This window comes from Oryctolagus cuniculus, chromosome 12 (assembly GCF_051225735.1).
Source record: "Oryctolagus cuniculus isolate XC-2025 breed Fujian yellow rabbit chromosome 12, ASM5122573v1, whole genome shotgun sequence".
NCBI classification, from domain to species: Eukaryota; Metazoa; Chordata; class Mammalia; order Lagomorpha; family Leporidae; genus Oryctolagus; species Oryctolagus cuniculus.
The window spans coordinates 57,677,204-57,693,291 of NC_142878.1; the positions used below are offsets into that span (position 1 = coordinate 57,677,204).

General features: G+C 41.9%; 1 long non-coding RNA gene across 32 annotated transcripts in view; it reads left to right on the top strand.

Annotated features, from left to right (window-relative positions):
* Positions 1 to 16,088, top strand: part of LOC103351145 (uncharacterized) — a 271,397-nt gene that overhangs the window by 63,483 nt on the left and 191,826 nt on the right. For 31 of the 32 annotated variants that reach the window (XR_016217520.1, XR_016217510.1, XR_016217509.1 and 28 more), the window contains one exon: positions 13,342 to 13,399. This is a non-coding gene — a long non-coding RNA (uncharacterized LOC103351145). Of the gene's footprint in view, positions 1 to 13,341; positions 13,400 to 15,372; positions 15,478 to 16,088 lie in introns of those variants that run through there. The other variant, XR_016217527.1, reaches the window with a different exon arrangement.

A 16,088-nucleotide genomic window follows, 5' to 3' on the forward strand; every position in this document is an offset into this window, starting at 1 on the left:
ATGGCATGGGAAGCGGTGGAAGATGGTCCAAGGCCTTGGGCCCTGCACCCAAGTGGGAGACCTGGAAGAAGCTCCTGGCTCTTGGCTTCAGATAGATGCAGCTCCAGCCATTGCGGCCAATTGGGGAGTGAACCAGAGGATAAAAGATTCTCTCTCTCTCTGAAAGATTCTCTCTCTCTCTCTCTCTCTCTCTGCCTCTCCTTCTTTCTCTATGTAACTCTGACTTTCAAGTAAATAAATAAATATTTTTTTTAAAAAAAGAAGATGACAAGAGGGAGGATCTCAAATAAGACTTAACAGTTAATCTAGAGAGCCCTCAAGCATGCTGCATGGCCAGCCATAGTGGCAGCATCTTTATCTTGTCTTAAGTTTTTTTTTTTGTTGCTTTGAAGCTGGCTGCAAGCTGACTAAGGGAGACCCCTGTGAAATTTCACCCTACATTTGTTAGCTCACCTCACACAGTTTGGCTTTATTTTTTGCCCAGGGAATACCAGGGTAATGCACTTCATTTCTCATTGCTTACTGTTCTGACATGAAGTTAGCCTTAATCTGCCAACTCATGCTGATGAGATTGCTTTGGAAGTCACTCCAAAGTCACCAAGGCTAAATGGGATGCGGCTGTTAAGATAGAAAAGCATTTCAGTTAATACCTCGCTGCACTGAAGCTAAGCCAGTGCCAGCCCTAATTCCTAAAGGAAAACAAATCCACAATAATCCATCTTCTAATTCTGTGCAGACTGGCACTACACCAGACCATATCGGTTGTGAGCCCTCTTTCCTTCACACCAAGGCACAGACCAACCCCTCACAGTATTGAATTTGAGGTCATGAAGTTACATAGACATATGTGGCCTAAGACAACATCAACAGCTTCTCCAGTTCATCAGAAATAATAACCTGTACTACACTGATGACAGAAACAAGCTTCTTCTATTTCAATGAAAAATCAACTTGAGCTGAGCAGCAAGCAAAGTGCACAGCTAATTTGTAGATTGCAGGCAAGGATTTGTTTTGGGTGGTAAACTTGGCTTTATCTTACTGCATTCATGTTATCTTAAATCTTCATTTCTCTCTGTTCTCTGAGGAGAGACCCTACTCTTTACTCATTCAAACTGAGTTGCAAGGAAAGTTGAAACAGTCCTTCACTTCCTAGAAATATTCACATTTGAATATCATGGTTTGACTGGATCAAAAGGAATAGATATGGAGGGGAAAGACAAGATTAAGAAGATACTGGTTTGGGGTGGGAGTGGGCACATGATAGCCTGTGGGCCAAATCTACCTGCCACCTGTTTGTGCATGACCCACAAGCTAAGATTGGTTTTTCCATGTTTCAATGATTGGAAGAAATCAAAAGAATGCTGAGTTGTGACATGTGAAAATTACAGAAAATTCCAATTTTAAAGCCTGAAGTTTTATTGGAATAAAGCAATACCCTATCCTTTACTTATTGTTGTGATTGTACACATGAATGGCAAAGTTAAGTAGTGATTTTAACAGGGACTACATGGCCACTAAAGTATTTCCTGTGTGTCCTGTCTTAGTCCATTTTGTGCTGCTATTAAAAATTACCTGAAGTTGGATAATTTAGAATGAACAGAAATTTATGATTCATGGTTCTAGTGGCTAGAAAGTCTAGGAGGATGGGGCCAGCATCTGGCAAGGGCCTTCTTGCTGTATCACTTCATGGTAGAAAGAAAAGAGAGAGCAAGGGAGCAAGACAGAGTGAGAGTAAGAGAGCAAGAGATTGAACACAAAGCTTCAAGCCCATGTGTAACTGGCATTAATCCATTCAGGAGTATGGAACTCTCATGACCTTTACACCTCCCTTTAGGCCTCACTTCCCAACCTTGTTGCATTGGAGGTTAACTTTCCAACATGAAATTCAGAGAAAATGTTCAAAATATGGCATAGTCCTTAACAAAAGTGTTTATCATTCTTTTTAGAATAAATAGTTTATAATAGTTTTAGTTTATAAATAAGCAAGAAGCTCCCAGGAAGAGAACAGTTTATAAGAAGAAAGTTGAACATTTTGACAACAAATGTGCCTGAATGAGCAGAGGTTTAACTTCTGCTAGTATCTCCTTTGCCATCATTCAACAGTATGGAAAAGGGTGAGGGGAGCTTCAAGATTTTCAAGTGCAGTGGCCCCTAAGACATCATCCCTCCAAAACCTTGCATGGTCAGGGCAGAGATTATCCTTTTTATTAATTTGTTTATTATTTATTTGATTTGATTTGAGGGACACACAGAGAAAAAGACTTCTCAACTTCTGGTTTATTCCCCAAACAGCTGGTAGCCAGAAACTCAAGTCTCCCATATGGGTGGAAGGGACCCAATTACTTGAGCCATCATTTGCTGTCTCCTTAGGTGCACATTAGTAGGAAGCTGGAATTGGAGGAGGAGCTGGGAGTGGAACTCAAGCAATATATGGGATGTGAGAGTCCCAAATGGCATCATAACCACTATGTCAATTACCCACCCCAAGATGCAGATTATCTTACCAAAGACTGGGTGAATGAGTTGTACTTTGATGCCTTGTTGCTGTTGAAATGTTGACTTAGAGGGTGAGTAGTTCTAGCAAGGGGCTGGCGCTGAGGTGCAGCGGGTAAATGCCCTGGCCTGAAGCGCTGGCATCCTATATGGGCACCGGTTCATGTCTCAGCTGCTCCTCTTCCGATCCAGCTCTCTGCTTTGGCCTGGGAAAGCTGTAGAAGATGGCCCAAGTCCTTGGGCCCCTGCACCCATGTGGGAGATCCGGAGGAAGCTCCTGGCTCCTGGCTTCTGGCTTCGGATCGGTGCAGCTCTGGCCATTGCGGCCAATTGGGGAGTGAACCATCAGATAGAAGGTCTCTCTCTCTCTCTCTCTCTCTCTCTCCCTCCCTCCCCCTCCCCTTCTACCTCCCCCTCCCCCTCTCCCTCTCCTCTCTCTGTGTGTAATTCTGACTTTCAAATAAATCTGTGAAAAAAAAAATAGTTCTTGCGAGTTATGCCTAAATCTACACCCCTCTCCCAAATAAACCTTTTCAAGATCATCTTTTGGCTTATGGTAGTTCTCTTTTATTTTTTCATCTATTAAACCCTTAGTTCTATAAATACTTGTTGACATATCTTTGCGATGGCAGACCTAGTAACACCTATCTAATAGGTGCTACACATACAAGAAGACTAAGATAAAATAGTCCCTGCTTTTTAGGGACCCATATGTTAGTGGTGGAGGAATGGATAGAGTTTGAAAGAGATAGTTTCAACTTAGGACATAATTTTATACTGAAGTTACAAGTATGATGTCCATAGTGCTCAAAGAACACACAGGTTGTGGAGTGCAGGTGGTAGAAAGTAATGCCTTACCATGTACAAAATAATTTTGTTGATGCATCACCTAGTTACACATAGAATTTTGGAGAAAAGTAATATTGGTACCACATAACAGGTTGCTTAATACTACTTTTGATTTTCTGAATGTCCTAAGTACTTTCTTTGTGTATTAATGGAGATTTCCCCAAATCTAGCTACTGTCCCTTTTCACTCCTTATATAGTCTTATATTTCCTGTCAGGGTGGCTGGTAGGTGAGTCATTTACCATTCTAATTTATTACAATGGTTGTATAATGAGCTGTCTTTCAATCTAGATCAGCGTTGGCCCCCTAAACTGCTATGAACCAGGCAGGTAGTCTATTTACTGTTTACCTGGTCCAGGCAGGCAGCCTGTTTACCTTCACAGCAAGAAGAGCCAAACCGATAGGCTGTAGGCTTTCAGATAGCAGGAACTACCCTCAGTGCCTCAACTGCTCCCTCTGCCTGTTTCCCTGCCTCACTGGTTCTCGTATAAAATGAGCACATGTCCAAGACTTTGTTGAACTCATTAATGAGTTAGGAAAACAACCTGACTCAAAGGAGAATTCAGAGTAGTCAAATATATCAGTCCATCAGGAATCCTCACATGAAATTGCTTAATAAATGCAAAAGTGGCTAGAATCCACTGGGCAGTAATCACTTGCTTTCTTCTAGCCCCACATTGTCTGTTTATGACAAAAATCACCTGCATTGCTATCAGTTTATTTTTTATGACTTCAACCTTATTTGTAAATTTCTAGTAAACATGAATGGATAAAAGTGAAGTTATAATAACTAAAATTATAAGATAAAGTAAAATGATTTTTAAAAAGTTAAACATGAGTAAAGCTGCAGAAACTGCTTTGCCCAAGCTTGGACAGTGATACAAGGTTTCTCCCATCTTTTGTAGTGAAATTCTCATAAAGCCTTGGAATTATAATTTTTCTACCTTTAACCTAGTAATTTTACTTCTTGATAAAAACTGAATGAGACTTCTTTCTTCTTTAATTGGGAATTCTGTAAGATGTTAAAGCAGCAGGCTGCTGGACTTTGGTGTCTTGTTAACAGAATGTTACATAAAAAAAGATGGGGGAATTCTCTTCTGCTTCACTGCTCTGAACTCAACAGCTCAGAGCACCAGGCGGGGAGCAGTGTGCAGCTCAATGGCAGCAGTGATGGAAAACTGGCTACTACACAGCTACAGGAGGGAGGGGGCTCTGAACACCACAGGGCGCCTGATCATCTGGGAGCATTTGGTAGACTGGGACTGCCTAGAATATTAGATGAGGGGGCCTTTTCAGGCGGCTGTGATCATGGAGTGAACAAGTTACAGTAGATTTTAGGTCAAAGAATTTTGGAATTAGTTTTTAAACTATTCCAATAATAAACAAAATTTAAGACCTACATTCTTCCTATTTGTAATGTTACTTTCACATTTTAAAACTTATTTTGAAATTTCTTTCTTCTCTTCTTTTTATTACTGAACAGGTATTCAGCAGGCCTACCTAGGGATAATGGGAAGGACATATGCTCTGACCTTGTAATGGAGGCAGTAGAATTGGTAAAATATGCCTTCCACCCTCAGCAGAGGGGAAATTAAGTCTAAGTTGGCTCAGCCGGCCTCTAAGCACAGATCTAGTCTGAGGGTTTCAACCTGCTTGATTAGAAAAGTCTTCTAGACTTGTATTTCTCAAATTTGACCAAAACATGAATCTATTTTAAAGTAAAAAAACATGCTCACAGAATTCCAACAATCACTAAAAATGTTATGGTATCTAAGTATAATCATAAGTATCCTTGTGGCTCTTATGTAAATATAAAATCAAAACAAGTTTGTTCGGTGAGTACACACAAAATTTAAGACTAATGGAAGTTAAATTTACATAACAAATATTATAAATAATGATTTCACCAGAAAAACAGGTGACTTTGAGTTTAATGCTAGAAAGAAATAGCCCCTGGCATAATTTTAAATTTATTTATGTTTATATTTTAAAGTAAAAAGATGAAAACAGAAAATGACTTTTCAGAAGCAGAAATGACAAAAATGTATGGCTATTAATAGACTGCTGGCTCTAGTGCAATGTGCAGTGTGTCCATTCAAAGTGAATAGTGTGGATTGCTGTACTATGTGGCATGTGGTGCCCTATTCTCCCTTCTTTTTCTCTAATCCACCTGTTAACAAACATCACTTGCCCTTTGCAGGATTTGAATATAAACACACAGTCAATCTCAGGTACTGAGAATAAGTAGCAACTCAATTATAAGGTACTTATATGATCAGACTAAATCTATTCTGTAGAATAAAATAACAATATAATATTGAAGATATTCATTAAAATAAAAAAAAAAAACACGTTGGGGGCCAGTGTTGTGATTCAACAGGTTAACCTACCACTTGCAATGCCAGCTGCCCATATGAGTGCTGGTTTTAATCTCAGCTGCTCCTCTTCTGATCCTGCTCTCTGCTAATGTGCCTGACTTGAGTGCCTGGGTTCCTGCTACCCACTTGGGATATCTGGATGAAGTTCCAGGCTCTGGGCTTTGGCCCAGCTCAGCTCTGGCCATTACAACCATTTGGGGAGTGACCAGCAGATAGAAGATCTCTCTCTCTCTCTCTCTCTCTCTCTCTCTCTTTCTCTTTCTCTTTCTCTTTCTCTCCCTCCCTCCATACCTTCCTCCCTCCCTTCCTCCCTTTCAAGCAATTAAAGCTGAAAAGAAAAGAAAAAAGAACAGTGACTTGATCAGCATAGCCCTGACTGTTAATAAACAACTTAATACATTATCCCTCTTAGTAGTTTTTTTGTCTGTTCTACTTAATATGACTGGTTTAATTCTGTAATTAATACACAGTTATTCTTAAGTGTTGAAATTTAACTGAAATGTGATCCCTGTTAAACATAAGAGTAGGAATAAGAGAGGGAAGAGATGTACAATTTGGGACATGCTCAAGCTGACTTGCCCCAAATGGTAGAGTTAGAAACATACCAGGGGACTCCAATTTAATCCCATCAAGGTGGCATGTACCAATGCCATCTCACCAGTCCAAGTGATCAATTTCAGTTCACAATTGATCATAATGAAAGGACTAAGAGTCAAAGGAAGCACATAAACAAGTCTAGTACCTGCTACTACTAACTGATAGAATAAAGGGGAGAGTGATCCAACATGGGAAACGAGATACTCAGCAGACTCATAGAATGGTGGATGTCCTAAACAGCACGCTGGCCTCAGAATCAGCCCTAAAGGCATTCGGATCTGGCTGAAAAGCCCATGAGAGTATTTCAGGCATGGAAAGCCAAGACACTCTGGCAAAAAGATCTCTGTGAGTGAGATCCCAGTGGAAAGAACAGGTCTTCAAAGAAGGAGGTACCTTTCTCTGAAGGGAGGAGAGAACTTCCACTTTGACTATGACCTTGTCTAAACAAGATAAGAGTCGGAGAACTCAGAGGGCTTCCATAGCCTTGGAAACTCATGACTGGAGCATAGGGAGATTACTGATGCCATAGACAGGAGTGTCAATTGGTAAAGTCAACAACAGGAGTCACTGTGCACTTACTCCTCATGTAGGATCTCTGTCCTTAATGTGCTGTACATTGAGATTTAATGCTATAACGAGTACTCAAAAAATATATTTCATTTTGTGTTTCTATGGGGGTGCAAACTGTTGAAATCTTTACTTAATGCATACTAAACTGATCTTCTGTAAAAAAAAAAAAAAAAGAAATTATCAATTCCCAACTAGACTCTCACTGGGATTAAACATGACAATAGGTCTGATCTGATTTCTTCATCATTTAAAAAAAATCATCTACTATTTTTCACTTTATGTTTCTGTGTGTGAGCAAACTGTTGAAATCCTTACTTAATGTATACCAAGCTGATCTTTGTATATTAAGATAATCGAAAATGAATCTTGATGTGAATGGAAGGGGAGAGGGAGTGGGAGGGGGGAGGGTTGTGGGTGGGAGGGACGGTATGTGGGGGAAGCCATTGTAATCCATAGGTCATACTTTGGAAATTTATATTCATTAAATAAAAGTTTAAAAAAAAAGGTATAGGAAAAAGAAAAACTGGAACTCAAAAAAAAAAAAAGAAAAGAAAAGAAAACTCTTGGACTCTTGAGGACTGTGTTTGTGGGACTGGACTCCATTTTGATAAAACACTTTGCTAGTTCATCACAGATCAGAGAAACAAGGATGTTTCCCTAAACATCTAGAGCCCTTTAAGGAGGGCTCCAGGCATCAAGTGGCAATAGAGTTTCCCTACTTTTTCAGGTTGAGTGCTGAGCTTCCCAGATCTTCCATTTTCTTGAAATTCCAGTCTTATGTTAATACCTAACTCTTGGGATATGAGTAATAGATTGTCTGCTTAAAAAAGTTCATTTCCTAGGATGTTGAAATCAGTCTTGCTTTTTTACTTCTACTTCTCCCCCTACCCTGAAAAGTCTTTTGACCCTGGCCTGGAATATTTAAAAGTCAGCTATATGAAGTTTGTTTGCTGGGCTTGGTTAGGGTTCAGTGATGGAAAAGTCTGTTCTTTCATTGTTCCATCAAAATTCACATCTGTTAACCTCTAGGGCATTGCACCCTAACCATCTGCTTGGCCAGTACTGCTGGGGGATTAGGAGCAGGGGTGAAAGGGACAGAGACAGAATAAGTGGGAAAACCTTCCTTTGGCCTTTCAGGCTGCTCAGAAGCATCCAGGTTTCACTGGTGCATGAGATCCACTGCAGAAATATTCCTGTACCCTTGAGACTCCAGTACACATGAAAGTCAGGCTGTGGGGTACAGGTGCAGGGTTGTGTAATTGTAATTTTGTGAAAAAGATTAAGAAAGCCTTTGAGAATTTACAAATACATAAAATTTTGGCTATGCATCAATCAGCCACAAAATGTTAAATGTCTTAGGTAAAGCCACAGGAGTGAAGAATCCCAAATAATTCTATTTTAAAAAATTGCATTTATTTGAAAGGTGGGGGGGGGAGAAACAGAAAGAGAGAGAGAGGGAGGGAGAGAGAGAGAGAGAGAGAGAGAGAGAGATTGATTCCGCATCTGCTGGCTCACTCGCCCAAGGCCTGCAACAGCCAGAACAGGGCCAGGCTAAAACTAGGAACCAAGAACTCCATAAGGGTCTCTCATGTGGGTAGAAGGGGTCCAAGTACTTGAGACATCCCCTGCTGCCTCCCAGGATGTGCATTAGTGGGAAGCTAGAATTGGGAGTGGAATTGGAACTGGAGTCCAATTACTCTGCCAATATGGATGTCCCAAATGGCATCTTAACTGCTGTGCCAAACACCTGCCCCTCAAATATTTCCCGGTTCATGTAGTCAACATAGCCCCTAGGGAATAATACCGGCAACAAAACATTTCTACATTGAGAGAGACATCACAGCGTCCTGGTCCTATAACTGAGTTCCTTCTCTGTGTGTGCATGACTAGTAGACTAGTAAGAAAATAACCTTTCTTTTCATTTAGATTCATGGTTCTCAACCCTGAGTGCATATTAGAAACTTTTAAGTTTTATTTCTTTTAAATATTTATTTATGGAGCCAGTATTGTGGCATAGCAGGTTAAGCCACTGCCTATGATGCCAGCATCACAGCTGGTTTGAGTCCCGGATGTTCCACTTCCAATCCTGCTTCCTGCCAATGTGCCTGCGAAAGCAGCGGAAGATGACCCAAGTGCTTGGGCCACTGCCACCCACATCCAAGATCCAGATAGATTTCTAGACTTCTGGCTTTGACCAGGCCCAAGCCCTGGCCATTGCAGCCATTTGGGGAGTGAACCAGTGGATGCAAGATCTCTTTTTTTCTGTCTCTTGTTCTCTTTTTTAACTTTGCCTTTTAAAGAAAAAAAAACTTTTTTTATTTAATTGAAAGGCAGAGTGTCATAGAGGATGAGAGAGAGAGAAAGGGAAGGAAGGAAGGAAGGAAGGAAGGAAGGAAGGAAGGAAGGAAGGAAGGAAGGAAGGAAATTATCTTGCATTCTCTGGTTCACTTCCACTCGCCACCACCACTCTATTTGAGAACCATTGATCTGGACAGTTGGAATGCTGTCATTCTCCCCGCCTTCATCTAAATCTGACCTGTCTTTACTAATATTAACAAGCCTAGCAAGTTCTGAAAACTCACCTAGAACTGGCAATAAAGTTACCAGGTTTGGTAAAAACCAGGAAGGCTCTATCCAATGATATAAATAGTCATCTTCATGAGTGCTTTGAAATTTAGGTAGTATTCAAAATGAAAGTGTGTTTTTTCAAGTGAGGAGTAGTGAATTATTAATAAATTTATCTCTTGGAGGGGAAAAATATCTTAGAAGGCGAATTAGCTTTTTTTAAAAAAAATGCAAACCACACTATATCCAAGCTGCAAGAAATTTTAGAAAAACCGAAATAGTAGAGAAAGTCCTAGAAGCAATATCACCACTGGATTTACTAAAATCCATTTTTTCCTAACAGAATAATCATTTTATGAACTAAAATGATGAGTAAAACCCCAACAAAAGACTGGCCATGAAGTCATTCAAACAAAATGGCAACAAGCTTTAGAGAGATTGCTAATTTATTGATTTCAGAAGGAACTGGTTGACTCCAGATACTGCAGGAACCATGGCAACAGCACTGGATATGAGAAGCTGCAGACTTAACTATGAATTTGAAGCTGATGTAATGAGAGTGGTTAGGGTTAAATATTACTTCCCTGTGGTGCTCAGGATTCTGTGGATTGATACTGGCCAGTGTTTATTCACTATGTGCCAAGCTCTGAGCTGAATTCTTCATGTGTTATCTCATTGTTAGCTGGATTGCCAGGTAAGGGGATAGATACAAGACTACATGGAAATTATGGAAAAAATTTCTTCCAGCTACCTTCCTCCTATCTGGTTCCCCCATATTATTAGGGTTTCCATAACTGTTTCACAGTATAGCACAGGCCCAGAGAAATACCTAGCAGTTATATTTATTACTTTGTAATATTTAATACTTTATAAGCAACTTTAACAACATAGTTGTCATTTGAAAATATGTCACATAAACTGAAAGAAAAAAAAATGTATTTTATGTCATTTGTAAGTAGCCACAATTAGGGGTGCACCTGTGGAGCATGCAGAGCTTCTCAGACTTGGAATCAGGTCGTACATCATCACCCTTATTTCCTCTTGCATGCTTGATTTTGCACAGTACCTGCTTTTTAGCACAGCAATTGCCAAAAACCTAGTTTTGCAAAGACATGACACAATCAAAAGGAACGTAGTGAGATCTAATGTTGATCTGTTAACCACTTTGAGTTAGTTGTTCACACTTTGTCTGACAGATGTCAACTATTCCTGTGTTTTTCTCAAAAAATTTTAAAGGTATGCACATGTGTGAACTGCACGTCTATCTGTCTCCCTACACAGAGAGCCACATTTTCTTTTCTGTTCTTGTTTACTCACCTCTAGCACACTTCCTGGCACAAAGCAGGGCTCAGTAGGTGAAGGTAGAAATCTGAGTTGTTCTGCATTCTGGGTTCTACCTCTCACTTTCTATAGGAAGATCTAAACCCTTTAGTGTCTCCTAGGGATGACTCTATGCCCAAAACTCATTGACTCCAGATTTCCCCTTCCTAAGAATGAACTCAAACTGGCCTCCAAGGGCTGGGACACCCAATGCCCCATTGCCAAGACCTGTTTGGACTAGCAAAGTCAGAGTCGAGTGAATCTGTCCATACAAAGTCAAGCTCTCTGGTGACCCTGGTGATCTACACAGCTGTCCTTGAAAGGCAGCAGCTCCAACAGCCACACATGTTTGCCTCCGAGGCTCTGACACAGCTCTTTTTAGGAAGAGAGCATGGGGGTGGGAAGTGGGAACTGATGAGGGGGGGAGTTTGCAAATAGGACAAAGGGTGACCTTAACAGTAGTGCATGGTTTGCTCAACGCTGATACTGGTATTTTCTATCCCTCTACTCACCGTCTGAGGATATGGCTGAAAGCAACCATTTATTCCTCTTTGGAGTAGTTCTTTTCATTTCATCTCCCAGCAACATAGTCCTCAATTGAATGGTTTTTTTAAAAATTTTTATTGATTTATTTAAATTATATTTGAAGGACAGAGAGACAAAGATCTTCCATCCACTGGTTCACTCCCTAACAGGCCACAAAATCGGGCGTGGGCCAAGCAGAAGCCAGGGGCCCAGAACTTAATCTGAGTCTCCCACGTGGATGGCAGGAACTCAAGCTCTTGAACCACATCTGCTGCCTCCCATGGTGTGCCTTAGCAGGAAGCTGGCTTGGAAGCAGAGTCTGGGCTTGTACCCAGGAACTTTAATAGAGGATGAAGGTATTCCAAGGAGTATCTTTGCTGCTGTGCCAAACATGTGTCCCTTCAATTGATTCTTACACTTGATCTGTCTTCTAAATTCCTCCATATTGTTGATGCTGATAAGACCAAATTAATAAGTGTGTTAGTGAAAAGCCTGTGCCATTTTTCCCCAGCAGGCTCATTCCTAGGTGCTTATTCAGATAACAACCTTTACACAAGTGTGAGAATGACACATAAACTAGTCTATAGTTGCACCAGGATTTGTAAGAATATAACTACAAATGACCTATATGTCCTTTCATGAAGAGCTATTTAAATACACCTCTGCATGCCTAGAATATTACACAGTCATTTATTATTATTATTATTTTAAGATTTATTTAGTTATCTGAAAGGCAAAGAGATATAAAGAGAGGGAAGGACAGAGAGTGTGGGGAGCAGCTCGGACTAGACTAAGTTACTGGAATTAGGACTTATTCTATGCACCTGCTCTCCCACAATATGGCGCTGGGAGAGAAGAAAACAGCTTCTACACAGCTGCCTCCAGTTCAACCAATAAACTGTAGGACTTGCTCCTGATTGGAGGAGAGCAGCGTACTTGGTGTGTGGGCAGCCGAGTTGGGATTGGCAGAGGAGGACTATAAAGGGGGAGAGAGACGGCATGCACCAGGAACATCTAAGGGGAACATCTGAGGGAACACCTGTGCAGCCCCCGAGAGAGCCGGCCGGCGGTGTGCCGCTCCCCTGCGGAAGTGGGGAATGTGGCCAGGGGGAACTGCCCTTCCACGGAGGTGGAAGGGACAGTAGCCAACCCGGGAAGAACCAGCAGCAAACCCGGGGAGGGCCGAGCAGACGAAAGAACAGCGCAGGGTTCAGTGTCGTTCCTCCACGAAGAGGGGGAGCGACAAGAGAGAGAGAACTTCCATCTGTTGGTTCATTCCCCAGATGGCTGCAACAGCCATGGTTGGGCCAGGCTGAAGCCAGGTGCTAAGAACTCCACCCCAATCTACCATGTGAGTGTGCCATGTTCCATTGCCTCTCCATGTGCATTAGCAGAGAGCTAGAGCATAAATGGAGCAGCCAAGACTGAAGCCAGCATTCCAGTATGGCATGCAGGCTTCACGAGCGATGGCTTAACCTGCTGCACACCAATGCTGGTCACTACATAGTCATTTAAAGCAAAATCAGGGGGGGCTAACTGTGGCGCAGCAGGTTAAACTGCTGCCTGCAGCATTGGTATCCCTTATGGGTGCCGATTGCAGCCCCAGGTGCTCTACTTCTGATCCGACTTCCTGCTAATGTGCCTGAGAAAGCAGCACAAGATGGCTCAAGTCCTTGGGCCTTTGCCACCCACATGGGAGACCCAGATGAAGCTCCTGGCTCCTGGCTTTGGCCTGGCTGATGCAGCCATTTGGGAAGTGAACCAGTGGATGAAAGATTCTCTCTCTCTCTCTCTCTCCTCTACCTTGTCTCTCTCCCTCTCTCTCTATAACTCTGCCTTTCAAATAAAATAAATTCATTATTTTTTTTTTAAAAAAGGCAAAGTCATCAGACTTTTTCTCTAAAGGAAAGGGCCAAATATTTTAGCCTTTGTCACCATAGAGTCTGGGTCATGATTACTCAATACTGCCATTGTAGCTCAAGAGCAGTCACAGACAATGGGAAGAGAAATGGATGTTCTAATAAAACTTTTGTTTATTGAAACAGGTGGAGAATGAATTTGACCTGTGGACTATATTTTGCACACACAATTTAAAGGAATGAGGTAAGGATAATATCTATAGATAGGGAAATGTTTCCAATGTATATTTTTAAGTTAAAGAAGTAAAAAAAAAAAAAAAACAAGAGTACATGTAAATTCCTAAAGTACTCTGGAAGACTCTACAAAAAGCCATGAATGTGGTTGCATCTGGGAGTGAGAACTGGAAGGTAAGGAATAGGGAGACAGAGCCTTTTCATTGTGGGTCGTTTTATTCCCATGTGTATGCATTTCTTACTTAAAAGAAACAAACTGTTAAAAAGTAGATTCATATTACCAGAATCTAATTTGCAGTATCAAGTCTGACCATAGGTACAGCCAACTTTCCTTTACCTGACTCCCAGTATTATATTGGTTGTCCATGAAATGGCAAACTCTTTTGAAAGAGTACTGTATATACATGAGCCTCCCTGCTTTCTTATCCAGTATATGATTTATTTACACAAAGCAGACTCTTTTTTTTTTTTTTTTTTTTTTGACAGGCAGAGTGGACAGTGAGAGAGACAGAGAGAAAGGTCTTCCTTTTCCGTTGGTTCACCCCCTAATGGCCGCTGCAGCCGGTGCGCTGCAGCTGGCGCACTGCGCCGGCACATCGCGATGATCCAAAGCCACGAGCCAGGTGCTTCTCCTGGTCTCCCACACGGGTGCAGGGCCCAAGGACTTGGGCCATCCTCCTCAAAGCAGACTCTCTTTCTATACTTATCCATGAAAACTGAGAAAAAGAAAATTGGGGCTGGCATTGTAGCAGCTGGTAAAGCTGCTCCCTGCAACGCCAGCATCCTGTGTGGGTGCTGGTTTGAGCCCCAGCTGTTCTACTTCACATCCAGCTCCCTGCTCTCCCTGGGAGAGCTGCAGTGGATGGCCCTACTTCTTGGGTCCCTGCCACCCATGTGGGAGAACCGGATGAAGCATCTGGCTCCTAGCTTTGGCCTGGCTCAACCTGGCTGTTGCAGCCACTTCGGGGTGTGGGGGGGTGGACCAAACAGATAGATCTCTCTTACTGTATCTCTCTCTCTCTCTCTCTCTCTATATATATATATATACACACACACACACACACACACACACACACATATATATATACATATATATATATCTTTCTTTTTTTAAAGGTTTATTTATATATTTGAAAGTCAGAGTTACACAAAAAGAGGAGAGGCAGAGAGAGAGAGAGAGAGAGAGAGAGGTCTTCTGTCCACTAGTTCACTCCCCAACTGGCCTCAATGGCCAAAGCTGCACTGCTCTGAAGCCAGGAGCCAGGAGCCTTCCTCTGAGTTTCCCACATGGATGCAGGGGCCCAAGGATTTGGGCCATCCTCTACTGCTTTCCCAGGCCATAGTAGAGAGCCGCATCGGAAGTGGAGCAGCCGGGACTTGAACTGGCACCATATGGGATACCAGCACTGCAAGCGGTGGCTTTACCCTACGCCACAGTGCCACTCCTCAATTTTTTTTTTTAAATTAACTTATAGAGTAGTTGTGGAAGGGAATACTTTCTGCACTTCCCAAATAAAATTGTTACTTTGATAGAGGAACTTAACCTTCCAGAACTGAAGGAAACATTACAAATGTGTGCAAACACTACCAATGGTAGGTGCTTATCACATGTTGAAACTTTGCCTAAATTAAAGGATGATTGTGCAATGTCATTGCTCTGTGTTCAGCCACACCATTTCTTCCTGGACACACCTGAAGACATTTCCTAGCCTCCCTCCTCTCTAGGCTTCAAGTCATCCCTAGAATCACAAGCAATGTGTCTACACCCTCACCAAGCTCCCGGTTTTCTGGATACCTACACATTAGGAGTGAGTCAGAGCAAGAATGGAAAACAAGCCTTCCTTCAAAGCAGGGTTGTGTCCAGTCAAGGATGGCCCAGCTATGAGGTTTTTCAAATCATGGGAAGGTGGTGTGGGTGGACAGTGAAGAAAAGAAGACATTTACACTGACTGCACTGACTGCTGCCCTCTCATTCTCTTGAAGCAATCACCCCATCTGCTGCTGGAGAGCCAGAGGGCATGGCAATTCTCAGATGCTTGCTTTCCACTGATATTATGGCCCTGGTGTGAGTTGCCATGGCAATTTCAACATATTAGAGCCACATTCTTTGTTGTTTCTTTAAATGTCTTCAGCAATTTTATGTCTTGAGATATTGCGTTGAAATTCAGCCCACTCTTATAGATTCTCCAGACCAGAGATTTGGTTTTTTTAAATTTGTTTTTCATCTTATTTATTGTTATTCCATTTGAAAGGGAGGAAGGAGAGAGAGAGAGAGAGAGCTCATCTATCCAATTTGATTTACTCTACAAATATCCACAACAACCAGAGAAGTGGTGAGGAACTAAACTTCTATCTCCCATGTCAGTGGTAGGGACCCAACTACTTGAGCCACCACCTGCTACCTCCCAGTTACACATCAGCAGCAAGCTACATTGGAAGTGAGATACCTGGGATACAAATCAGGCATTCTTATATGGGATGCAGGCATCCCAAGTGGCGTCTTAAACACTGTATGAAACACCTGCATAAAACACCTGCCCCCAGAGATTTTGACTGTAAATTGCAGTAGCAGGAGATCCTTTTCTTTAGTGTCTTACAGTTGCTGTACGAGCAATACTCTGGTAGCTAAACTGAAGTCCTTAATTCTGAGTACAGTTTCAAGTATTTGGGTACATCCTGAGCAAGGAAAAAGAGGTGGA